We start from the raw sequence: 13308 nt of genomic DNA, 5'->3' as shown, positions 1-13308 counted from the left end.
GATTGGGTGGATGCCCTATGTGCTAGAGAGACAGCTTGTGGACAGGGTTTGCAGGCAGTTTGGCCGGATCCAAAGGATGCCATGGGGCTCAGGCATGTATGCGCGGACAGTCAGGGATCAGGCATAGTTTGGGCCTTTGCTGTCATATGATTAGGCAGTGACGCAGCTGGTGGAGATGATGCCAGTACCCTGAGATATGTGGTAAGACATTGAGGATGCCGGGATGGATGCTGAGTACATAGCATACTGGGCAGAGCATCCATTCCCACGATTGACAGATCCTGGAGAGCCCTTAGATGGAGATGGGGGTGGTGATGATGATGATGGTGGAGGTGATGGGGGCAGAGGCTGATGGAGGAGGAGGGGAGCAGTTGGAGAGAGGCGGGTTGCACCTCGGAGGGAGGGTGGAGAGGAGAGGCAGGCTCAGGTGGTGAGGGGTCGCGATGGATTGCCGCTATAGGTGCCAGCAGCACAGGGTCCCAGGCAGATACAGATACAGGGACAGGGATAGGTACCAGTGCAGGCACCAGTATAGGCATAGGGGCAAGCACCCGTACAGGGGGAGCCACATGCAAAGGCAGAGGGGGCTGACCCAGTGGAGGATGAGCTACTAGAGCTGAGGGAGATCTGCCAGGGCCAGGCAGATGAGATCCAGGAGCTGGAGAGGGAGAGGGATCAGCTCAAGATGAGGCTCAGAGATACTGAGCGGGAGCGAGATCAGGCTATCCAGTGCTATACAGAGGCTGAGACAGCACTGAGGGCAGGGAGATAGGTCGCGGAGGATATAGGGGCAGGATATGCTTATGTCCTACGGGCAAAGGAGGAGACTGCCTACTGGAGAGACCTGTACTATGGTGCAGTGCTAGCAGATCAGCGGGCGAGGAGCTTCCATGGACCGTCGCGTACAGCGACAGCTATAGGAGGGAGTCGAAGGAGACAGGCATCGAGTGGTGGGGTTATAGGTCCTCCACCACCACCAGATAGAGGGGACAGATAGGATGATCCTGGGGCGGGTCCTTCAGGGGCTCAGATTCCGTCGAGGCCAGGCGGCTCCAAGGGAGAGAGTTCATCATAGTCGTAGAGGGCTCCCTTTGTATCAATATTGTACCATTTTTGTATTGTAGACACCTGCGGGTGCTTTTTGTAGCCATATGATTTTGACATCATTGTATCATGACACTTTATGATTATATGTATGAGATGATTCATTTTTGCGGCAGCTATATGCATGCGTACCTATGTGATGAGATGTTCTTATGTGATGTTTGTTTTATGCTATGGATGCAAATATGTATATGATGTAATGTAATATATTTTTGTTCTTTTAATTTTTTAGATGTGTATGCATGATGCAGATGTGAATGTATGAAATGCAAATGAATATGATAATGCAAATGTAAATTGTGCTAAGAGGTGTTGTGTGTAGGATGTGATGCAGTTGTGATGTCGATATGTATGTATGAAATGCTTATATGTGGTAATGCAGGTGCAACTACATGAAATGCAAATGTTTTTGGTGTGTCATTATACTCAGTCATGTGATAGCAAGCTACACGGACTTGAGAAGGACGATGGAAGTCAATCAAGAAAGGGAGATGGAAGACAGAAGATATGAAAGTGAAAGAGCTTCTTGTGCGTTATCATCATTGAGCTTTATTATGGCAAGTAAGCTATGACAATCGAGGAATATGTTCGACCCAGAAAGTCATTGTACCTGTTTGCATGGAGATAAGATAGTCACAAACAAGGAATGCCCCAATTCATACTAGACTCACAGTGTCCTCATATCCTTGGACAAGTCATAGCATTACTAAGAGACAATCCATAGACAACAAATGCAAATAGGTGACGATACCCCATCCTCGCCTTTCTAGTCAAAAACATCCTGGAGATAAAATCTCTAGTCAAAGACATCCCGAAAAAGCTAAAAGACATGTCACCCAAAAGATAAAATCAAAAGAAAACCAAGACTCGACACCAACATCCACTGTAGTCCTCAAGTTTAGTGTCTCTTGTCACTTGTATAAATCTTATTTGATTGTGGTTACAATGTTTACTTTCACAAAATGGATAGATAGCACTGAACCATAATGTTGTCTGAGTCTGTTGAAAGATTTGATTTGTTGAAGCCCATTGTTGCTACTGTGTCTCATTTGAAACTGACTGAATCCATGAAACTGATACTTTATTGCGGAGAAGATGAAACTTTATTGCGGATCTGTGATGCAGATGTTGCTTTATTGCGGATTGTGCACGGATAGACTGAAGGAAGCTGGAAGAAACTGTACTCCTCGAAACATGTGATGTTTTCAGTTCCACACCCATCACTAGACGTAGGATTTGCCTTAGCCACAGATAGGATCTGATTTATTATGGATGGAAAGGGAGGTGAAAAGGGAGGTTATTATGAATGGCTAACCAATCTTGGGTAGATCAATAACAAACCATGATGGGAATGGGTAAGTTTATTATGGATGAATTGGTCATGAGTGTGTGCAAAGTGAAAGGATGAAAGCGAATCCTGAAGGAGGGAGGAACAATGTCTCTACGCATGGCGTTGGTGACCCAGTTTTCACCATGGTACTTGCCCAAGGCACCATCGAAGTGGTTTTCACTGTTGGACGAAATTATTTCTCTTTACTTTTTTAATTTTTCAATGTTTTTTTGTGTCACAAGGCGCCTGTTTGCCAGGTTTTCACCAAGTAACTATTTTTTTTTGTTTTATAATTTTATTTTTTTTGTATTTTTTGTTTTTTTTGTATTTTTGAATTAGGATACTCTGAAGAGCTATGTGTAGAACCTGTGAAGGTGCATGCTGTTGATAGGATCCTCCAAAGGGTCACCTTCTATAGTTGAGAGCTGATATGCACCAGATCCATATGCTGTTGTAATGATGTAAGGACCAAGCCAGTTTGGTTCAAACTTGCCCTTCTTCTCTTTGTCTTGTTGATTTTTAAGATTTTCTCTTAGAACCAAGTCACCTACCTCAAATGTGCGAGGCTTGACCTTGTGATTATAATTGCGACTCATTCGTTGTTGGTAAGCCTTGAGATGATTAAAAGCAGTTTGTCTTCGTTCATCCAGTAGTTCCAGCTCTTGTAAGCGAGAGACCCTATAGTCTTCGTCACTGATGATGTTTTGCAAAGAAACCCGTAAAGAGGGTAGTTCGACCTCAATAGGCAAGATAGCTTCAGCGCCATAGACAAGTGAATAAGGTTTAGCTCCTGTAGGTGTGCGGACACTTGTGCGGTAGGCCCAAAGTGTAGGATTAAGTTGGATATGCCAATTACGACCAACATCGTCGACTGTCTTCTTTAGGATTTTAAGGATTGTTTTGTTAGACGCCTCAGCTTGGCCATTACCTTGGGGGTAATATGGTGTGGAGAAACGATGGGAGATATGGAAGCGATCACAAAGTTCACGAACATCCTGATTTTTGAAGGGACGCCCATTATCAGTGATAATGGAAACAAGAATACCGTATCAGCAAATGATATAGTTAAGGATGAATGTAGCAATCTATTTCCAGTAATTTGTGTGAGAGGCACGACTTCAATCCATTTTGTAAAATACTTTGTGGCAGTGATAATGAATTTATGACCATTGGAAGAAGGAGAGTGAATCTTGCCTATGAGATTGAGTCCCCACTGACAAAAGGGCCAAGGAGACTCAAGTGGTTGAAGTTCTTGTGCTGGCCCGTGTATGAGGTCTTCATGAATTTGGCATTGCTTACATTTCTTGACAAACTGATATGAGTCTTTCTCCATATTGGGCCAGTGATATCCAGTCCTGATGAGTTTCTTGGCCAAGGTAGGACCACTAGCATGTGGACCACATATCCCTTCTAGCACTTCTCATAACGCAATCTGAGCTTCGTCGCTTTCTAGACATCTAAGAAGAGTGCCATCTAGACCTCGTCGGTATAGTATATCAGCTAAAATGACATATCGAGAGGATTGGCAAATGAAAGTGCGACGTTGGTTATTTGATAGATCAGGAGGTAAAGTATTGTCACGTAGGTATGTGAAAATGGAACCATATAACTGGGATTCGGGACCGACAACACATAGCATCTCAGTAGGCATGATCTCATATGAAGGAACCAAAAGGTTATCCACCAAGAACTTAGCGGGTCTCGTTTGGAGGTAGATCGATCAGTGAAGCAATTGTAGCCATGGCATCTGCGGCGCGATTCTGCTCTCTTGGTATCTGCTCAAAGTCTATCTTTGTAAAGTGTTGTTTCAAGTCCTCCACCATTTGTTTATAAGGCATTAAATTTTCATCTTTTGTTTGGTAATCATCAGTTGCTTGACGGATGACAAGTTGGGAGTCCCCAAAAACAGGAAGTTCTTGGATCTTCCATTGAACTGCAATTCGTAATCCTGTTGTTAATGCCTCGTATTCCACTATATTGTTAGTGCAAGGAAATGATAAGCGGTATGATTTTGGTATAGAATCCCCTTGAGGAGTTATAAAGAGGATGCCAGCTCCTACCCCATGCTGTGTGTATGAGCCGTCGAAGTACAATTGCCATGGCTTTGCATGTGACATTGTTAAAATGGATTCATCTGGAAATTCTGAACTTAGAGGAACATCATCTATCATGGGAGCATTTGCTAATTGATCTGCGATGGCTTGTCCTTTTATTGCTTTTCTATCCACATACTTGATGTCAAATTCGCTCAAGATCATTACCCATTTTAGCTAGTCGCCCAGTAAGTGTTGCTTTATTGAGAAGACATTTCAATGGGTTTATCCTTGCAACTAACTTAGTCTTATGAGTGAGCATGTAATGTCGTAATTTCTGTGAAGTAAAGACCACGGCGAGACATGCACGCTCGATTGGTGTGTAGTTTAGCTTGTATCCCACCAATGTGCGACTGATATAGTATACTGCTTTTTCCTTGCCCTCAGCAATTTGTTGTGCTAAGAGTGCCCCCAGTGCCGTTGGAGTAGCTGATATGTATAGTAATAGAGGCTGATCTAGAACTGGTGGCATCAAAACTGGTGGATTTAGAAGATAATCTTTGAGCGTCTGGAAAGCCTGTTGACAGTTATCATCCCAGTTGAATTTGATGTTTTTATGTAGCAGGTGCTAAAAAGGATTACACTTATCTGCCAGTTGTGCTATGAATCTTCGGATGGACTGGAGTCTGCCTTGTAAGGATCGAAGTTGACTAATATTTCTTGGTGGTTGCATTTCCAAGATGGCTTTGACTTTTGCTGGATCAGCTTCAATTCCCCTTTTGGATACAATGAATCCTAGGAGCTTCCCGGAGGTTACTCCAAAGACACATTTCTTGGGGTTTAATCTTACTTTGTATTTTTCCAACCGATCAAAGATGACTGAAAGTATGTCCAAATGTGTATTTCTGTCTATTGATTTGCCCAAGAGGTCGTCAACATAATCTTCCATGGTGACGTGCATGAGATCATGAAAGATAGTAGTCATGGCTCTTTGATATGTAGCACCTGCATTCTTTAGCCCGAAAGGCATGACATTCCAGTAGAAAGTTCCCCACGGACAAGTAAATGATGTTTTGTGTTGATCCTCGGGTGTGATCCTTATTTGATTATAACCAGAGAATCCATCCATCAATGATAACGTTTCATGACCTGTTGTGAGATCAGCAATCAAGTCAATATTTGGCAATGGGAAGTCATCTTTTGGACAAGCTTTTTTGATGTCTCTGAAATCTATACATATTCTGATGCTGCGATCTGGTTTATTGACAGGCACCAAGTTGGAGATCCATTCGGGATAATCGATTGGACGTATGAATCCGACATCCAATAACTTCTCAAGTTCTGCTTTGACTAGTAATGCCACTTGTGGATGCATTTTTCTTAATTTCTGTTTCACTGGTTTTGCCCCCGGTTTGACTGTCAAATGATGCATTACCAAATCCGGATCTAATCCAGGCATATCTGCGTATGACCATGCGAAGTTGATTTGTCGCTCTTTGAAGAAACTTATGAATTTTGACCTTTCAGACTCTGTCAATGATTGAGCTAGAAATATGTTGTGTGGAACCTCTTCTGTACCAATGTTTGTTTTGATAGTCTCCTCTACCAACATGGATGACTTTTCCTCATATGATGCTGGGAGAATGTCGAGCCGTCCATCTTTGGGTGCCTCGGAGAGGTTTTCGCCCTCAGATACGTCCTTTCTTTTTACTTTTTTGGGGTCAGACAGCACCATAGTGTGGTTTTCGCCATAAGACCCTTGATTTGTTCTTATTTTCACATTTTTGCGACTGGAAGGTCCGACACCCTCACCAAAATATGCCATGCTATTGAGTTCTATAGTGTATCCCGCTTTATGGTCTCCAGGGGGAAGATCCTCTCGTATGCCCAGATAGTCTATAAAAGCTTCATCATTTTGGAATGTATCAAACTATGCAGGTCCTTCATGATCCCAGTCAATGAGTTGGTGGTGAACAAGGGGAAGGTCGTTAATGTCTTCAAAGTCAGCGGGGCTAAGATTGAAGATGCAGTTATATTCGGGTATGTCAAGGTAATTATCGAGGTCATCGATGGCACTCTCCTCATTAGTCTCGATCACGAGCAAATCCAAATTATCATCACTAGTAGCGCATTCTAGGACAGGTGTTCTCATCCTATGTGATTTCAACCTAGAACCTTGAGACAAGGACTGTGTGGAATCCTCATGGGTTGTTTCTTGACCAACTCTAAACTTGTTATAAAATTCCTCTTCTTCTATGGATTCATCTGGCTCTCTGAATATCTCGGTGAGCTTGTAGTCACTGGAGGACTTATCTGAACCCCATTCCCATTCATTAGAATATGTGGAATAGCGATCCTTTTGTTGAATTTTGACAGCTTTGATTTGTAAAGCTTCTTCTGTCCTTTGGGTGTGGACCTTGGAAGTTAAGAAACCAAGTCCTTTTAAGCGTTCCTTCTTGAAAGTCAACTCAGGTTGTAAAGGTTCAATGATGCCTTCCTTTCGTAACCCCAGAGGGCTTTTTCCATCATACCCGAATTTTTGTAGAATTTTGAAGCCTTTGCCATATTTCTCACATGGTAGATTGATGTGGTCTTGTGTTTCCTCTTCATTGTCCCTGAAAAGCATTTGGTATAAATCTTCCTCTTCTAGTTCACCCCATCTTTGAAAGGTAGTAGGATCCCATTTAAGCATCATAATAGAGATTTGTTTGTTAGGATGTGGTCTTCCATATTCTTTTGGGGAACTCATGACTTGTCGTAAGTACATGGTCTGATTTAAAGTATATTCCCCCATGCCTTTGTCCTGAAACTTGCCTTTAAGCTCACCTTGTTTTGATGTCGAAGGTTTTAATGACTCGGGATCAATGTATGTCGACGAAGGAACAGCCTCACGATTACTGGGAATGATGGTCTCAGTCTTTGATTTCAGGTTATTACAGTATATGAATGGATTAGGATCACCATTAACTATTACTTCCACGCCATTATGAGGAAACTTAATGCATTGGTGATATGTAGATGGGACTGCCCTCATTTCATGAATCCAAGGACGTCTTAGCAATATGTAGATGGGACTGCCCTCATTTCATCATATGCTTTAATGGTGATTTTGTTTGTAGAATTCATAGCTTTATCAGAATATCCCAATTGTGTGATAGTGCTTAATGTGCAAATGTTTAGACCTGCTCCTCCATCTATCAGGACTCTTTTTATTCAATGTTTGTGTATGAAGGCTTCAATGTGTAATGGCGCTTTATGTGGCTGACTTACAGAGGCGTCATCGGCTTCTGTGAATGTAAGTGAATGTGGAACGGAAAGGTATCCCACCATGGCTTGAAACTGGCCCATGTTCAGATCAGTAGGAACAACAGTATCTCTTAAGATTTTGTCAAGAATGGCTTTATGTGCGGGAGATATGCGTAATAGCTCAAGGATGGAGATGAGCGCGGGTGTCTTCCCTAGTTGTTCTACAAGGTCATACTCAGGTTTGGTTGATGAGGAGGCAGTGTTCTTGGCTGGAGCACCTTGCAAAGTGATTTTATCCCGACGGGTTGTAACATGACATTCAGAGGTAGGTTCGGAAGAAGATCCAACACCTTTTAGGACAATCCTGGGTCTCCGAGTAGAATCCTCAGACACTTTGTCCTTGATGATAATGGTAGAGACATAATTGTCCAGCGAGATGTGATTTATGGTTGAATCATAGTTGTAAGATGCTCTGGTATAATTGGTTTGATCCTCTGTGGCTTTAGCTTTTCCCTTGTCATGTTTTGGGAATGGTTCCTTAAACATTTCATGTTCTTGATTAGACGAATGTCCCTCAATCTCAATGTCACCTCTATCAATGAGATCTTGTATGATGTTCTTCAGTCGATGACAATTTCCTATCTTATGACCCTTGCTCTTATGAAATTCACAATATTCATCATCATTCCACCAATTTGGTTTAACCTTTGGTTCATATGGAGGAAAATCTGGAATAGTGATTACCTTGTTTGCCACTAGCTTTTTGAAAACTGACTCAAGTGGTTCTCCCAATGGAGTGTACTTCCTTCGTGATCTGGAAGTTGTTTGAGTATTCACTTGATTGTTTGTAGAACTTGATCCAGAAAAGATGACTTTGGGTCGCACTATGTTGGCATCAACAACACCATCATTGACTGTGTTCTTGTTTTTATTCCAAAATCTTGGCTTGTCCTTTCCTTTAAAGTCATCTTTGTTTTCCTTGAATATCTTAATGACTCCTTGTTCAATTAGGACCTTTTCTGTCGCTAAGCCTTTTTCAATAACGTCCTTGAAGGTGGACAAACAAGCTTTCCTTAGGTCATAGCCATTGTCTTTGTTAACATTTTGTGTGAACATCTCTACCATTTGTTTTTGTGGAATTTCACAAGAGCATCTGCTGGCTAGATTTCTCCATCTTTGTAAAAATGATGAAAAAGACTCTCCATCTTTTTGTTTGGTGTTGCACAAAGTAGTGACTGATATGTCTGTCTCTATGTTGTAGGAAAAATGTTGAATAAATGCCTCTGCTAAGTCACCCCATGACTTAATACCGGGTGGAAGTTGGGAGAACCATTCCATAGCTTGATCACCTAAGCTTTGTGGGAATAATCTCATCAAATATGTCTCTTCTGAAGCTACCTCAATGCAGGCTGTGAAAAATTGTCTTATGTGTGCCTTAGGATCCCCTTTTCCTCTATACTTATCAAATTTAGGCGTCACAAAATTTGTAGGAAAAGGAGGCATTGGAATTCTCTTGTCAAATGGATAAGGACATATGTCTCTCATTGTGTATGTTGGCTTTGGTGTATTTATGTCCTCCATTTTCTTTTGTAAGTCCTTGATTTGTTGTTCCAAACTACTCTTAGGTGGAGATCGACTTCTTGGACCATATCCTATGTTTGAGGTACCCATTGGAGGAGGAGCATGTTGCATATATGGATGATATTGATCATACACATGTTCATATGGAGGAGGTCTGTAATGATGCTGCATATATGAACCACTTGGTATAGACTCATGTTGAGGAACACCATATCTATTTTGCGCATGTATACCATACTCTACAGGCATGTCATGTTCTATTGTATTGCCCCCAAATTTGACACGGGGTTTCCTTGTGTCCAAATTTTGAGGATGCCTTTGAATATCACATTGCTTTGGTGGTTGATCCTTAGCATTGGTATGTGTTTGAGCATATTTCTCTCCATAAGATTTCCATAATGGTCTACGAAGGTGAGTATCATATGTTTGACCATGTGTATGTGGGACCTCTAGTTTTTGAAGCAAAGTTGATGGTGATTCAGGTACCATATGTGGTCCTCTATTTCCTCCACTATTAGGTCTCCTTTGATCCATGTTGGAGTGAGGTTGTTGCAAATGTTGATTTTCCATTATTTGAGACATGTCAAAATCATGAGGTATCTTGGCTCCACTTTGTGCCATCATTTGTAAAAAGTATTGTCTATCCCTTCTCATTATTTCCTCAACCAATCGATTGAAATGGGGATTCATAATGGATTCTTCCACATCTGCTGAATGTACTGAAAAGTTGTCCATATTGTCATTATGTATAGCATTGTTGTTTATAGTGTCCATGTTCTCAACATTTGGAATGTTTCTATAGGCATCCATGTCTGGTAATGTAGTATGATCAGAATTGAAAAAGATATCATTGTCATACTCATAAGAACTCATGTTTGCGGACTCTTGAGCCTCTTTAGTTTCTCTCCTAGATTTTTGAAGACGGGTTTCAACCATGAACTAGGTATTGACCAATATGTGTGAGACTAGATGAAAATGGGAAGAGTATGAAAGACCAAGAGTTGAATGGAATGTAAATGAATCTGAAGTGTACTTGCAATGTCCAAAGTGTGAGACCAAGTATGTATGTAGTAGAGTAGGTGTGACTTCCAAAGAGAGGATAGTTTCTCTTGATGAGGTAAGTTGACCTTGACTCGAAGTAAGACCAAATGAGACCCAAAGGTAAGAAACCTTGATGAGGGACCACTTAGCAAAGTGTTGTTGTATGTAGTGTGTTGACAAAGTATGATGAGGACAAGCAAGTGACTTTTTGACTCAAGTTTAGACAAGTGTGACTGTAAAGTGAGATGTGAAGCAATGATTGATTTTGTGAGACCCAAAGACAGGTTGAATGCTAGATGAACCTTGGAGAAATGACCTAGGAAGCTCAAGAATTCTGAAACTGTCTGTGTTTGTTTGCTGGACTGTAACAGTTTTTCAATTCTGAACACAGACGCGCTTGTATACTTCACAAATGCGGTTTCCCGACACAGACGCGACTCTATTTAACAGGGACGCGCTTCTGAGATTTTTTTGCCAAATGTAATGTTGACTGTTGGAACATAGACACGATTCTGCCCTTCACATACGCGGTTATACAACACAGACGCTATTATGTCCGACACAGATACGTTTCTGTAAAATTTGTGCCATTTTTTCCAATCTGTGAAGTCATTTTGTTGTGACCAAATCTGACTGTTTGACTGTTTTTTCGTGACAAGAGGACACAGTGTTGATGAAGACCCAATGTTTGTAAGTGTCTAGACCCAAAGTGACTCTAAAAAAAGTGTGTTGTTTGATGTAAAATGTTTTGCATACACTTGAAGACACAAAAGACACAATGTTTTGCTGTTTGGTCTTGAATGTTTTGAATGTTTAACATAAGTCAAACACAATTCTTATGGTTGGCCAAGACAATAGTTGTTGATCCCACATGGGGTTTTATCCCCAAGGCTACGCTATTCAGAGCGGATACTTAGATGCTTGACCTCACTGGCTCCACCCTCGGCACTCACTTCTCGGATCAGCCAAGCATCAGTCCCCACGAAAACTCCCCATGGCGAACTTTGTATATCTACTAAGAACCGTATGTGTGTGGGCCGCTACCAGAGGTCTGACCTCCTGCCTCAACAACTAGAAGGATTTTGGCTTCTAAAACAAAAAGGTGCTAGTAAGGGCATCCACTTGTGTGGCCATACATGCGGCACTTTCAGCTTTGTAAATACAGAAGGCTCCCAGCCGGTAGGGGTTACGCCCTACAACTGATCAAATAAATTTGATCAAACGGGTTTATGGGGAGACATAGTGTCGGTATGAACTAATCAACACACGTTATCCATAGTTTTCACCATGAATACAGTTGTTTATAGTGGTTCGGAAGAGGTGGGTTTTCCTTGCTACCACTTGGGTCGTTCTCTTCTCACTAGTAGTCCTAATGACCACACGAGAAGATAGGCCCTCTAAAGATTAAACAAAAAGAGCCTATTGCTCAAGACACAAAAGACAATGATTCAATTTTAGTGCACCAATTGAAGTGTTTGCTAATCTATGAAAACAAGGCACAAAATAAAAATCCAAAAACCCTTGCCAAGGACCTGCAACAAAGAGTTGTTAGTAGTTTGGATTGTTTCAAATAATCACCCCTTCCTGCAAGCACACAAGTTAGGTAAATTTTAAACCCAAAAGACTTTGTGAAAATAGGGGCCTTCAACCAAATGATTTAGCTTCCAAGGCAAGCTGCACCAATTTTGTTAGCTAGATCTGAAAATGTTAGCTCAAAATAAACCAGATCTGAAACCCTAAATGCAAAATCCGAAAACTGAATCAATAAAAATCCAAAATTTGAAACTAGTAAACACAGACGCGATTACCCTCAACACAGACGGGACTGGGTGACACGGACGCGGTTCTGTGCGACACAGACGTGACAACAGAACTCAGACGCGCTTCCTGGACACAAACGTGGATAAAAACAGCTCAGACGCGACTTTACAACATAGACGCGCTTTCCTGGAACCTGCAAAATAAAATATTGCGAATAACACAGACGTGGCTCCAGATGTCGCAGACGCGCCAGAAAATAAAAAACGCGATCCGAAAGTGCGCAGACGTGAAAAGGTCGAAAAATGTTGTCGAAAACGTCAGATCTGCAACTTCAAAATACAAAATCTGCAACAAGATGTTAAATGCAAAAAGGGGACAAGAATCCCACCGGGCATGCCAAAATGTATATGGTGAAAATGGATAAGGACAATGTTGAAAGACTAAATGAATTCAACCACAAAACCCTAGCCTAACAACAATAAAGATCCACCATAACATATGAAGATTACATAAGACAATGCAAATCAAATGAAATCACAAAGATTATACCATCACATGTCTAATAGGGTTTTGATCTCCATTCTTCCTATCTCCATTGATCTTGCTTGATATATTTGCTCTCAGATTTTATATGCACAAGAGCTCAACAAAGAATGAAATGTGGTTGCAAGTAGGATCGTAGTGTAGTCCAGTCCTTAATATTTTTCATTAGCATGAATGATTAGGGTTTGATAATGGAGGAAGCATCTCCTTAAATAGAAGACACAATATGAAATGGAGGGATAAGATTGAGAGGTGTAAAAGGAGGTCGGCTATGATTAGAGGGTAGGTAAAAGAAATAATAAAATAATGAAAGGGGTAGGTAGTGTATGAATTAAGAGATGAATGACATGTGTCATGGGTAAAAAAGGTTAATGAATTAATTAAATAAATAAAGATTTATTTAATTAATAGAAGAAGTGGGATCAATTAAATAAATAAGATATTTATTTAATTTAGGAAAAGGATAATTTAAATAAATAAATGTATTTATTTAAATGAGAAATAAGGTTAGAAGAGGATAAATGAATTAATTAAATTAATAAAGATTTATTTAATTAATAGAAGAATTAGGCTAAAGTAATTACTAATGGGAGATAACAAACATCAAATTGGTGATCATGATCCTTTTATAAAACCCACTTCCTTTATCCTCTTGAAGGATCTTCCTAA

This window comes from Cryptomeria japonica, chromosome 3 (assembly GCF_030272615.1).
Source record: "Cryptomeria japonica chromosome 3, Sugi_1.0, whole genome shotgun sequence".
In the NCBI taxonomy this organism is placed as follows: Eukaryota; Viridiplantae; Streptophyta; class Pinopsida; order Cupressales; family Cupressaceae; genus Cryptomeria; species Cryptomeria japonica.
This window is presented reverse-complemented; position numbering follows the sequence as displayed.